Source organism: Saccoglossus kowalevskii, chromosome 8 (assembly GCF_978046115.1).
Source record: "Saccoglossus kowalevskii chromosome 8, keSacKowa6.1, whole genome shotgun sequence".
In the NCBI taxonomy this organism is placed as follows: Eukaryota; Metazoa; Hemichordata; class Enteropneusta; family Harrimaniidae; genus Saccoglossus; species Saccoglossus kowalevskii.
Genome location: NC_140648.1, coordinates 16,951,640 through 16,966,499, shown reverse-complemented (window position 1 = coordinate 16,966,499; position 14,860 = coordinate 16,951,640).

The window sequence follows — 14,860 nt, the reverse complement described above, 5'->3', positions numbered from 1 at the left end:
AAATATCGACTGTATGTGTGTATTGCATCCTACAAATATCAACTGTATGTGTGCATTGCATCCTACAAATATCAAGTGTATGTGTGCATTGCATCCCACAAATATCGACTGTATGTGTGTATGGCATTCTACAAATATCGACTGTATGTGTGCATTGCATCCTACAAATATCGACTGTATGTGTGCATTGCATCCTACAAATATCGACTGTATGTGTGTATTGCATTCTACAAATATCGACTGTATGTGTGCATTGCATCCTACAAATATCGACTGTATGTGTGTATTGCATTCTACAAATATCAACTGTATGTGTGCAATGCATCCTACAAATATCAACTGTATGTATGCATTGCATCCTACAAATATCGACTGTATGTGTGTATTGCATCCTACAAATATCAACTGTATGTGTGCATTGCATCCTACAAATATCAAGTGTATGTGTGCATTGCATCCCACAAATATCGACTGTATGTGTGTATGGCATTCTACAAATATCGACTGTATGTGTGCATTGCATCCTACAAATATCGACTGTATGTGTGCATTGCATCCTACAAATATCAACTGTATGTGTGCATTGCATCCTACAAATATCGACTGTTTGTGTGCATTGCATTATACAATATCGACTGTATGTGTGCATTGCATCCTACAAATATCAACTGTATGTGTGTATTGCATCCTACAAATATCAACTGTATGTGTGCATTGCATCCTACAAATATCAACTGTATGTGTGCATTGCATCCCACAAATATCGACTGTATGTGTGTATTGCATTCTACAAATATCGACTGTATGTGTGCATTGCATCCTACAAATATCGACTGTATGTGTGTATTGCATTCTACAAATATCGACTGTATGTGTGCATTGCATCCTACAAATATCGACTGTATGTGTGCATTGCATCCTACAAATATCGACTGTATGTGTGCATTGCATCCTTCAAAAATCGACCAAGGATATCCAAGGATATCTGGATGCATCATGTATGCACCCATGGAATGAGTTTTTCATAAACGGTTGCAAAGGGTAGGTGGGAATTTGTTGCTCAACTGAAATTTTAATACAAATCTGCTGCCGATTAATCTTGTCGACTTTTGCCTGGAAGCTCTTAACGTATTGACTGATTTCAAAAATCTAAATGAAAAATCTGTCATGAAGAAGAATACAATTTTCACTCGTTTAGAGATAGTGTATTACTATCTGACATTTACTATACATCATCAATCCAGAGTTTTAACTTAACATGTACCTTAGATGCAATTCAGGCTCCCCAATAGTTATCCTCCCGAAGAAGGCCAGTCTTGTTTTGTTTACTTGAATGAGGATTTCACAGATATTACAGAAACAAGTAAATATTTATCTAATTGCTATTGGGGATTGAGTATTTCAATTTAAACTAATTTCCCGTATTCTATATACGAATAAAAAATTTATATAAGGTGAAATCATTCGAGGTTGTTGACCTCTTGAGTTACTTTTGTCAGTTATAAAAAAAAATAAGTAAAAACATTTTATTTCTGTGGTAACTCAAGGGTTATCTTTCAAACAGACCCTTGCAGGATCTGGTAGAATTGCTTGATTTGTTCATTCATAGACCCTCCAGTAGATGAGGGTCTATGGTTCATTACACCAAATGTAAATCTTTGCTAATTAAGAATTTCAGTACGGCTTTAGTGTACAGAAAGAGCATACTTTTCTTGTGTATTAAATGAATTATTTATGTGATATCAAATTGAATAAAACTTATAAAAACAAAAAAAAAAGTATGAAAGAGATACACAGACTTTGTCGGCAATATTTCTAAGTCTAATTATTAGTACTACATTTAATTAAACGGTTAAATATGTGAATTTTGAAAAAAAGTAACTCGGCCAAAGAACTCATTATGATTCAGCTTCAGAATTTGTTGTTACTAATATCAATTATTTTATTATTATATCAACCGGGCTGGTGGTGATATAGGGTCACCAATATCAACTGTATGTGTGTATTGCATTCCACCAATATCGACTGTATGTGTGTATTGCATTCCACCAATATCGACTGTATGTGTGTATTGCATCCTACAAATATCGATTGTATGTGCATTGCATTCTACAATTATCGACTGTATGTGTGTATTGCATCCTACTATATCGACTGTATGTGTGCATTGCATCCTACAAATATCGACTGTATGTGTGCATTCCATCCTACAAATACCGACTGTATGTGTGCATTGCAGCCTACAAATATCGACTGTTTGTGTGCATTGCATTCTACAAATATCGACTGCATGTGTGCATTGTATCCTACAAATATCGACTGTATGTGTGTATTGCATCCTACAAATATCGACTGTATGTGTGCATTGCATCCTACAAATATCGACTGTATGTGTGCATTGCATCCTACAAATATAAATTGTATGTGTGCATTGCAACCTACAAATATCGACTGTATGTGTGAATTGCATCCTACAAATATCGACTGTATGTGTGCATTGCATCCTACAAATATAAATTGTATGTGTGCATTGCATCCTACAAATATCGACTGTATGTGTGAAATGCATCCTACAAATATCGACTGTATGTGTGCATTGCATCCTACAAATATCGACTGTATGTGTGCATTGCATCCTACAAATATCAACTGTATGTGTGCATTGCATCCTACAAATATCGACTGTATGTGTGCATTGCATCCTACAAATATCAACTGTATGTGTGCATTGCATCCTACAAATATCAACTGTATGTGTGCATTGCATCCTACAAATATCGACTGTATGTGTGCATTGCATCCTACAAGACTCAACTGTATGTGTGCAATGCATCCTACAAACATCGACTGTATGTGTGAATTGCATCCTACAAATATCGACTGTATGTGTGCATTGCATTCTACAAATATCGACTGTATGTGTATTGCATTCTTCAAATATCGAGTATGTGTGCATTGCATCCTACAAATATCGACTGTATGTGTGCATTGCATCCTACAAATATAAATTGTATGTGTGCATTGCATCCTACAAATATCGACTGAATGTGTGCATTGCATTCTACAAATATCGACTGTATGTGTGCATTGCATCCTACAAATATCAACAGTATGTGTGCATTGCATCCTACAAATATCGACTGTATGTGTGCATTGCATCCTACAAATATCAACTGTATGTGTGCAATGCATCCTACAAATATCAACTGTATGTATGCATTGCATCCTACAAATATCGACTGTATGTGTGTATTGCATCCTACAAATATCAACTGTATGTGTGCATTGCATCCTACAAATATCAAGTGTATGTGTGCATTGCATCCCACAAATATCGACTGTATGTGTGTATGGCATTCTACAAATATCGACTGTATGTGTGCATTGCATCCTACAAATATCGACTGTATGTGTGCATTGCATCCTACAAATATCGACTGTATGTGTGTATTGCATTCTACAAATATCGACTGTATGTGTGCATTGCATCCTACAAATATCGACTGTATGTGTGTATTGCATTCTACAAATATCAACTGTATGTGTGCAATGCATCCTACAAATATCAACTGTATGTATGCATTGCATCCTACAAATATCGACTGTATGTGTGTATTGCATCCTACAAATATCAACTGTATGTGTGCATTGCATCCTACAAATATCAAGTGTATGTGTGCATTGCATCCCACAAATATCGACTGTATGTGTGTATGGCATTCTACAAATATCGACTGTATGTGTGCATTGCATCCTACAAATATCGACTGTATGTGTGCATTGCATCCTACAAATATCAACTGTATGTGTGCATTGCATCCTACAAATATCGACTGTATGTGTGCATTGCATCCTTCAAAAATCGACCAAGGATATCCAAGGATATCTGGATGCATCATGTATGCACCCATGGAATGAGTTTTTCATAAACGGTTGCAAAGGGTAGGTGGGAATTTGTTGCTCAACTGAAATTTTAATACAAATCTGCTGCCGATTAATCTTGTCGACTTTTGCCTGGAAGCTCTTAACGTATTGACTGATTTCAAAAATCTAAATGAAAAATCTGTCATGAAGAAGAATACAATTTTCACTCGTTTAGAGATAGTGTATTACTATCTGACATTTACTATACATCATCAATCCAGAGTTTTAACTTAACATGTACCTTAGATGCAATTCAGGCTCCCCAATAGTTATCCTCCCGAAGAAGGCCAGTCTTGTTTTGTTTACTTGAATGAGGATTTCACAGATATTACAGAAACAAGTAAATATTTATCTAATTGCTATTGGGGATTAAGTATTTCAATTTAAACTAATTTCCCGTATTCTATATACGAATAAAAAATTTATATAAGGTGAAATCATTCGAGGTTGTTGACCTCTTGAGTTACTTTTGTCAGTTATAAAAAAAAATAAGTAAAAACATTTTATTTCTGTGGTAACTCAAGGGTTATCTTTCAAACAGACCCTTGCAGGATCTGGTAGAATTGCTTGATTTGTTCATTCATAGACCCTCCAGTAGATGAGGGTCTATGGTTCATTACACCAAATGTAAATCTTTGCTAATTAAGAATTTCAGTACGGCTTTAGTGTACAGAAAGAGCATACTTTTCTTGTGTATTAAATGAATTATTTATGTGATATCAAATTGAATAAAACTTATAAAAACAAAAAAAAAAGTATGAAAGAGATACACAGACTTTGTCGGCAATATTTCTAAGTCTAATTATTAGTACTACACTTAATTAAACGGTAAAATATGTGAATTTTGAAAAAAAGTAACTCGGCCAAAGAACTCATTATGATTCAGCTTCAGAATTTGTTGTTACTAATATCAATTATTTTATTATTATATCAACCGGGCTGGTGGTGATATAGGGTCACCAATATCAACTGTATGTGTGTATTGCATTCCACCAATATCGACTGTATGTGTGTATTGCATCCTACAAATATCGATTGTATGTGCATTGCATTCTACAATTATCGACTGTATGTGTGTATTGCATCCTACTATATCGACTGTATGTGTGCATTGCATCCTACAAATATCGACTGTATGTGTGCATTCCATCCTACAAATACCGACTGTATGTGTGCATTGCAGCCTACAAATATCGACTGTTTGTGTGCATTGCATCCTACAAATATCGACTGCATGTGTGCATTGTATCCTACAAATATCGACTGTATGTGTGTATTGCATCCTACAAATATCGACTGTATGTGTGCATTGCATCCTACAAATATCGACTGTATGTGTGCATTGCAGCCTATAAATATCGACTGTATGTGTGTATTACATCCTACAAATATCGACTGTATGTGTGTATTGCATCCTACAAATATCGACTGTATGTGTGAATTGTATCCTACAAATATCAACTGTATGTGTGCATTGCAGTCTACAAATATCGACTGTATGTGTGTATTGCATCCTACAAATATCGACTGTATGTGTGCATTGCATCCTACAAATATCGACTGTATGTGTGCATTGCATCCTACAAATATCGACTGTATGTGTGCATTGCATCCTACAAATATCGACTGTATGTGTGCATTGCACCCTACAAATATCAACTGTTTGTGTGCATTGCATCCTACAAATATCGACTGTATGTGTGCATTGCATCCTACAAATATCAACTGTTTGTGTGCATTGCATCCTACAAATATCGACTGTATGTGTGCATTGCATCCTACAAATATCAACTGTTTGTGTGTATTGCATCCTACAAATATCGACTGTATGTGTGCATTGCATCCTACAAATATCAACTGTATGTGTGCATTGCATCCTACAAATATCGACTGTTTGTGTGCATTGCATTATACAATATCGACTGTATGTGTGCATTGCATCCTACAAATATCAACTGTATGTGTGTATTGCATCCTACAAATATCAACTGTATGTGTGCATTGTATCCTACAAATATCGACTGTATGTGTGCATTGCATCCTACAAATATCGACTGTATGTGTGCATTGCATCCTACAAATATCGACTGTATGTGTGTATTGCATCCTACAAATATCAACTGTATGTGTGTATTGCATCCTACAAATATCGACTGTATGTATGCATTGTATCCTACAAATATCGACTGTATGTGTGCATTGCATCCTACAAATATGGACTGTATGTGTGTATTGCATCCTACAAATATCGACTGTATGTGTGTATTGCATCCTACAAATATCGACTGTATGTGTGCATTGCATCCTACAAATATCAACTGTATGTGTGCATTGCATCCTACAAATATCGACTGTTTGTGTGTATTGCATCCTACAAATATCGACTGTATGTGTGCATTGCATCCTACTAATATCAACTGTATGTGTGCATTGCATCCTACAAATATCGACTGTTTGTGTGCATTGCATTATACAATATCGACTGTATGTGTGCATTGCATCCTACAAATATCAACTGTATGTGTGTATTGCATCCTACAAATATCAACTGTATGTGTGCATTGCATCCTACAAATATCAACTGTATGTGTGCATTGCATCCCACAAATATCGACTGTATGTGTGTATTGCATTCTACAAATATCGACTGTATGTGTGCATTGCATCCTACAAATATCGACTGTATGTGTGCATTACATCCTACAAATATCGACTGTATGTGTGTATTGCATCCTACAAATATCGACTGTATGTGTGCATTGCATCCTACAAATATCGACTGTATGTGTGCATTGCATCCTACAAATATCGACTGTATGTGTGTATTGCATTATAAAAATATCAACTGTATGTCTGCATTGCATCCTACAAATATCGACTGTATGTGTGCATTGCATCCAACAAATATCGACTGTATGTGTGCATTGCATCCAACAAATATCGACTGTATGTGTGCATTGCATGCTACAAATATCGACTGTTTGTGTGCATTGTATCCTACAATATCGACTGCATGTGTTCATTGCATCCTACAATTATCGACTGTATGTGTGAATTGCATCCTACAAATATCGACTGTATGTGTGCATTGCATCCTACAAATATCAACTGTACGTGTGCATTGCATCCTACAAATATCGACTGTATGTGTGTATTACATTCTAAAAATATCAACTGTATGTCTGCATTGCATCCTACAAATATCGACTGTATGTGTGTAGTGCATCCTACAAATATCAACTATATGTGTGCATTGCATCCTACAAATATCAACTGTATGTGTGCATTGCATCCTACAAATATCGACTGTATGTGTGAATTGCATCCTACAAATATCGACTGTATGTGTGCATTGCATCCTACAAATATCAACTGTATGTGTATTGCATTCTTCAAATATCGACTATGTGTGCATTGCATCCTACAAATATCGACTGTATGTGTGCATTGCATCCTACAAATATAAATTGTATGTGTGCATTGCATCCTACAAATATCGACTGTATGTGTGAATTGCATCCTACAAATATCGACTGTATGTGTGCATTGCATCCTACAAATATCGACTGTATGTGTGCATTGCATCCTACAAATATAAATTGTATGTGTGTATTGCATCCTACAAATATCGACTGTATGTGTGCATTGCATCCTACAAATATAAATTGTATGTGTGCATTGCATCCTACAAATATCGACTGTATGTGTGCATTGCATCCTACAAATATAAATTGTATGTGTGCATTGCATCCTACAAATATCGACTGTATGTGTGAATTGCATCCTACAAATATCGACTGTATGTGTGCATTGCATCCTACAAATATCGACTGTATGTGTGCATTGCATCCTACAAATATCAACTGTATGTGTGCATTGCATCCTACAAATATCGACTGTATGTGTGCATTGCATCCTACAAATATCGACTGTATGTGTGCATTGCATCCTACAAATATAAATTGTATGTGTGCATTGCAACCTACAAATATCGACTGTACGTGTGAATTGCATCCTACAAATATCGACTGTATGTGTGCATTGCATCCTACAAATATAAATTGTATGTGTGCATTGCATCCTACAAATATCGACTGTATGTGTGAAATGCATCCTACAAATATCGACTGTATGTGTGCATTGCATCCTACAAATATCGACTGTATGTGTATTGCATTCTTCAAATATCGACTATGTGTGCATTGCATCCTACAAATATCGACTGTATGTGTGCATTGCATCCTACAAATATAAATTGTATGTGTGCATTGCATCCTACAAATATCTACTGTATGTGTGAATTGCATCCTACAAATATCGACTGTATGTGTGCATTGCATCCTACAAATATCGACTGTATGTGTGTAGTGCATCCTACAAATATCAACTATATGTGTGCATTGCATCCTACAAATATCAACTGTATGTGTGCATTGCATCCTACAAATATCGACTGTATGTGTGAATTGCATCCTACAAATATCGACTGTATGTGTGCATTGCATCCTACAAATATCAACTGTATGTGTATTGCATTCTTCAAATATCGACTATGTGTGCATTGCATCCTACAAATATCGACTGTATGTGTGCATTGCATCCTACAAATATAAATTGTATGTGTGCATTGCATCCTACAAATATCGACTGTATGTGTGAATTGCATCCTACAAATATCGACTGTATGTGTGCATTGCATCCTACAAATATCGACTGTATGTGTGCATTGCATCCTACAAATATAAATTGTATGTGTGTATTGCATCCTACAAATATCGACTGTATGTGTGCATTGCATCCTAAAATATAAATTGTTTGTGTGCATTGCATCCTACAAATATCGACTGTATGTGTGCATTGCATCCTACAAATATAAATTGTATGTGTGCATTGCATCCTACAAATATCGACTGTATGTGTGAATTGCATCCTACAAATATCGACTGTATGTGTGCATTGCATCCTACAAATATCGACTGTATGTGTGCATTGCATCCTACAAATATCAACTGTATGTGTGCATTGCATCCTACAAATATCGACTGTATGTGTGCATTGCATCCTACAAATATCGACTGTATGTGTGCATTGCATCCTACAAATATAAATTGTATGTGTGCATTGCAACCTACAAATATCGACTGTATGTGTGAATTGCATCCTACAAATATCGACTGTATGTGTGCATTGCATCCTACAAATATAAATTGTATGTGTGCATTGCATCCTACAAATATCGACTGTATGTGTGAAATGCATCCTACAAATATCGACTGTATGTGTGCATTGCATCCTACAAATATCGACTGTATGTGTGCATTGCATCCTACAAATATCAACTGTATGTGTGCATTGCATCCTACAAATATCGACTGTATGTGTGCATTGCATCCTACAAATATAAATTGTATGTGTGCATTGCATCCTACAAATATCGACTGTATGTGTGAAATGCATCCTACAAATATCGACTGTATGTGTGCATTGCATCCTACAAATATCGACTGTATGTGTGCATTGCATCCTACAAATATCAACTGTATGTGTGCATTGCATCCTACAAATATCGACTGTATGTGTGCATTGCATCCTACAAATATCGACTGTATGTGTGCATTACATCCTACAAGACTCAACTGTATGTGTGCAATGCATCCTACAAATATCGACTGTATGTGTGAATTGCCTCCTACAAATATCGACTGTATGTGTGCATTGCATTCTACAAATATCGACTGTATGTGTATTGCATTCTTCAAATATCGAGTATGTGTGCATTGCATCCTACAAATATCGACTGTATGTGTGCATTGCATCCTACAAATATAAATTGTATGTGTGCATTGCATCCTACAAATATTGACTGAATGTGTGCATTGCATTCTACAAATATCGACTGTATGTGTGCATTGCATCCTACAAATATCAACAGTATGTGTGCATTGCATCCTACAAATATCGACTGTATGTGTGCATTGCATCCTACAAATATCAACTGTATGTGTGCAATGCATCCTACAAATATCAACTGTATGTATGCATTGCATCCTACAAATATCGACTGTATGTGTGTATTGCATCCTACAAATATCAACTGTATGTGTGCATTGCATCCTACAAATATCAAGTGTATGTGTGCATTGCATCCTACAAATATCAACTGTATGTGTGCATTGCATCCTACAAATATCAACTGTATGTGTGCATTGCATCCCACAAATATCGACTGTATGTGTGTATTGCATTCTACAAATATCGACTGTATGTGTGCATTGCATCCTACAAATATCGACTGTATGTGTGCATTACATCCTACAAATATCGACTGTATGTGTGAATTGCATCCTACAAATATCGACTGTATGTGTGCATTGCATTCTACAAATATCGACTGTATGTGTATTGCATTCTTCAAATATCGAGTATGTGTGCATTGCATCCTACAAATATCGACTGTATGTGTGCATTGCATCCTACAAATATAAATTGTATGTGTGCATTGCATCCTACAAATATCGACTGAATGTGTGCATTGCATTCTACAAATATCGACTGTATGTGTGCATTGCATCCTACAAATATCAACAGTATGTGTGCATTGCATCCTACAAATATCGACTGTATGTGTGCATTGCATCCTACAAATATCAACTGTATGTGTGCAATGCATCCTACAAATATCAACTGTATGTATGCATTGCATCCTACAAATATCGACTGTATGTGTGTATTGCATCCTACAAATATCAACTGTATGTGTGCATTGCATCCTACAAATATCAAGTGTATGTGTGCATTGCATCCCACAAATATCGACTGTATGTGTGTATGGCATTCTACAAATATTGACTGTATGTGTGCATTGCATCCTACAAATATCGACTGTATGTGTGCATTGCATCCTACAAATATCGACTGTATGTGTGTATTGCATTCTACAAATATCGACTGTATGTGTGCATTGCATCCTACAAATATCGACTGTATGTGTGTATTGCATTCTACAAATATCAACTGTATGTGTGCAATGCATCCTACAAATATCAACTGTATGTATGCATTGCATCCTACAAATATCGACTGTATGTGTGTATTGCATCCTACAAATATCAACTGTATGTGTGCATTGCATCCTACAAATATCAAGTGTATGTGTGCATTGCATCCTACAAATATCGACTGTATGTGTGCATTGCATCCTACAAATATCAACTGTATGTGTGCATTGCATCCTACAAATATCGACTGTTTGTGTGCATTGCATTATACAATATCAACTGTATGTGTGCATTGCATCCTACAAATATCAACTGTATGTGTGTATTGCATCCTACAAATATCAACTGTATGTGTGCATTGCATCCTACAAATATCAACTGTATGTGTGCATTGCATCCCACAAATATCGACTGTATGTGTGTATTGCATTCTACAAATATCGACTGTATGTGTGCATTGCATCCTACAAATATGGACTGTATGTGTGCATTACATCCTACAAATATCGACTGTATGTGTGTATTGCATCCTACAAATATCGACTGTATGTGTGCATTGCATCCTACAAATATCGACTGTATGTGTGCATTGCATCCTTCAAAAATCGACTGTATGTGTGCATTGCATCCTACAAATATCGACTGTATGTGTGTATTGCATTCTAAAAATATCAACTGTATGTCTGCATTGCATCCTACAAATATCGACTGTATGTGTGCATTGCATCCAACAAATTTCGACTGTATGTGTGCATTGCATGCTACAAATATCGACTGTTTGTGTGCATTGTATCCTGCAATATCGACTGCATGTGTTCATTGCATCCTACAATTATCGACTGTATGTGTGAATTGCATCCTACAAATATCGACTGTATGTGTGCATTGCATCCTACAAATATCAACTGTATGTGTGCATTGCATCCTACAAATATCGACTGTATGTGTGCATTGCATCCTACAAATATCGACTGTATGTGTGCATTGCATCCTACAAATATCAAGTGTATGTGTGCATTGCATCCTACAAATATCAAATGTATGTGTGCATTGCATCCTACAAATATCGACTGTATGTGTGCATTGCATCCTACAAATATCGACTGTATGTGTGCATTGCATCCTACAAATATCGACTGTATGTGTGTATTGCATCCTACAAATATCGACTGTATGTGTGCATTGCATCCTAAAATATAAATTGTTTGTGTGCATTGCATCCTACAAATATCGACTGTATGTGTGCATTGCATCCTACAAATATAAATTGTATGTGTGCATTGCATCCTACAAATATCGACTGTATGTGTGAATTGCATCCTACAAATATCGACTGTATGTGTGCATTGCATCCTACAAATATCGACTGTATGTGTGCATTGCATCCTACAAATATCAACTGTATGAGTGCATTGCATCCTACAAATATCGACTGTATGTGTGCATTGCATCCTACAAATATCGACTGTATGTGTGCATTGCATCCTACAAATATAAATTGTATGTGTGCATTGCAACCTACAAATATCGACTGTATGTGTGAATTGCATCCTACAAATATCGACTGTATGTGTGCATTGCATCCTACAAATATAAATTGTATGTGTGCATTGCATCCTACAAATATCGACTGTATGTGTGAAATGCATCCTACAAATATCGACTGTATGTGTGCATTGCATCCTACAAATATCGACTGTATGTGTGCATTGCATCCTACAAATATCAACTGTATGTGTGCATTGCATCCTACAAATATCGACTGTATGTGTGCATTGCATCCTACAAATATCAACTGTATGTGTGCATTGCATCCTACAAATATCAACTGTATGTGTGCATTGCATCCTACAAATATCGACTGTATGTGTGCATTGCATCCTACAAGACTCAACTGTATGTGTGCAATGCATCCTACAAATATCGACTGTATATGTGAATTGCATCCTACAAATATCGACTGTATGTGTGCATTGCATTCTACAAATATCGACTGTATGTGTATTGCATTCTTCAAATATCGAGTATGTGTGCATTGCATCCTACAAATATCGACTGTATGTGTGCATTGCATCCTACAAATATAAATTGTATGTGTGCATTGCATCCTACAAATATCGACTGAATGTGTGCATTGCATTCTACAAATATCGACTGTATGTGTGCATTGCATCCTACAAATATCAACAGTATGTGTGCATTGCATCCTACAAATATCGACTGTATGTGTGCATTGCATCCTACAAATATCAACTGTATGTGTGCAATGCATCCTACAAATATCAACTGTATGTATGCATTGCATCCTACAAATATCGACTGTATGTGTGTATTGCATCCTACAAATATCAACTGTATGTGTGCATTGCATCCTACAAATATCAAGTGTATGTGTGCATTGCATCCCACAAATATCGACTGTATGTGTGTATGGCATTCTACAAATATCGACTGTATGTGTGCATTGCATCCTACAAATATCGACTGTATGTGTGCATTGCATCCTACAAATATCGACTGTATGTGTGTATTGCATTCTACAAATATCGACTGTATGTGTGCATTGCATCCTACAAATATCGACTGTATGTGTGTATTGCATTCTACAAATATCAACTGTATGTGTGCAATGCATCCTACAAATATCAACTGTATGTATGCATTGCATCCTACAAATATCGACTGTATGTGTGTATTGCATCCTACAAATATCAACTGTATGTGTGCATTGCATCCTACAAATATCAAGTGTATGTGTGCATTGCATCCCACAAATATCGACTGTATGTGTGTATGGCATTCTACAAATATCGACTGTATGTGTGCATTGCATCCTACAAATATCGACTGTATGTGTGCATTGCATCCTACAAATATCAACTGTATGTGTGCATTGCATCCTACAAATATCGACTGTTTGTGTGCATTGCATTATACAATATCGACTGTATGTGTGCATTGCATCCTACAAATATCAACTGTATGTGTGTATTGCATCCTACAAATATCAACTGTATGTGTGCATTGCATCCTACAAATATCAACTGTATGTGTGCATTGCATCCCACAAATATCGACTGTATGTGTGTATTGCATTCTACAAATATCGACTGTATGTGTGCATTGCATCCTACAAATATCGACTGTATGTGTGCATTACATCCTACAAATATCGACTGTATGTGTGTATTGCATCCTACAAATATCGACTGTATGTGTGCATTGCATCCTACAAATATCGACTGTATGTGTGCATTGCATCCTTCAAAAATCGACTGTATGTGTGCATTGCATCCTACAAATATCGACTGTATGTGTGTATTGCATTCTAAAAATATCAACTGTATGTCTGCATTACATCCTACAAATATCGACTGTATGTGTGCATTGCATCCAACAAATTTCGACTGTATGTGTGCATTGCATGCTACAAATATCGACTGTTTGTGTGCATTGTATCCTGCAATATCGACTGCATGTGTTCATTGCATCCTACAATTATCGACTGTATGTGTGAATTGCATCCTACAAATATCGACTGTATGTGTGCATTGCATCCTACAAATATCAACTGTATGTGTGCATTGCATCCTACAAATATCGACTGTATGTGTGCATTGCATCCTACAAATATCGACTGTATGTGTGCATTGCATCCTACAAATATCAAGTGTATGTGTGCATTGCATCCTACAAATATCAAATGTATGTGTGCATTGCATCCTACAAATATCGACTGTATGTGTGCATTGCATCCTACAAATATCGACTGTATGTGTGCATTGCATCCTACAAATATCGACTGTATGTGTGTATTGCATCCTACAAATATCAACTGTATGTGTGCATTGCATCCTAGAAATATCAACTGTATGTGTGCATTGCATCCTACAAATATCGACTGTATGTGTGAATTGCATCCTACAAATATCGACTGT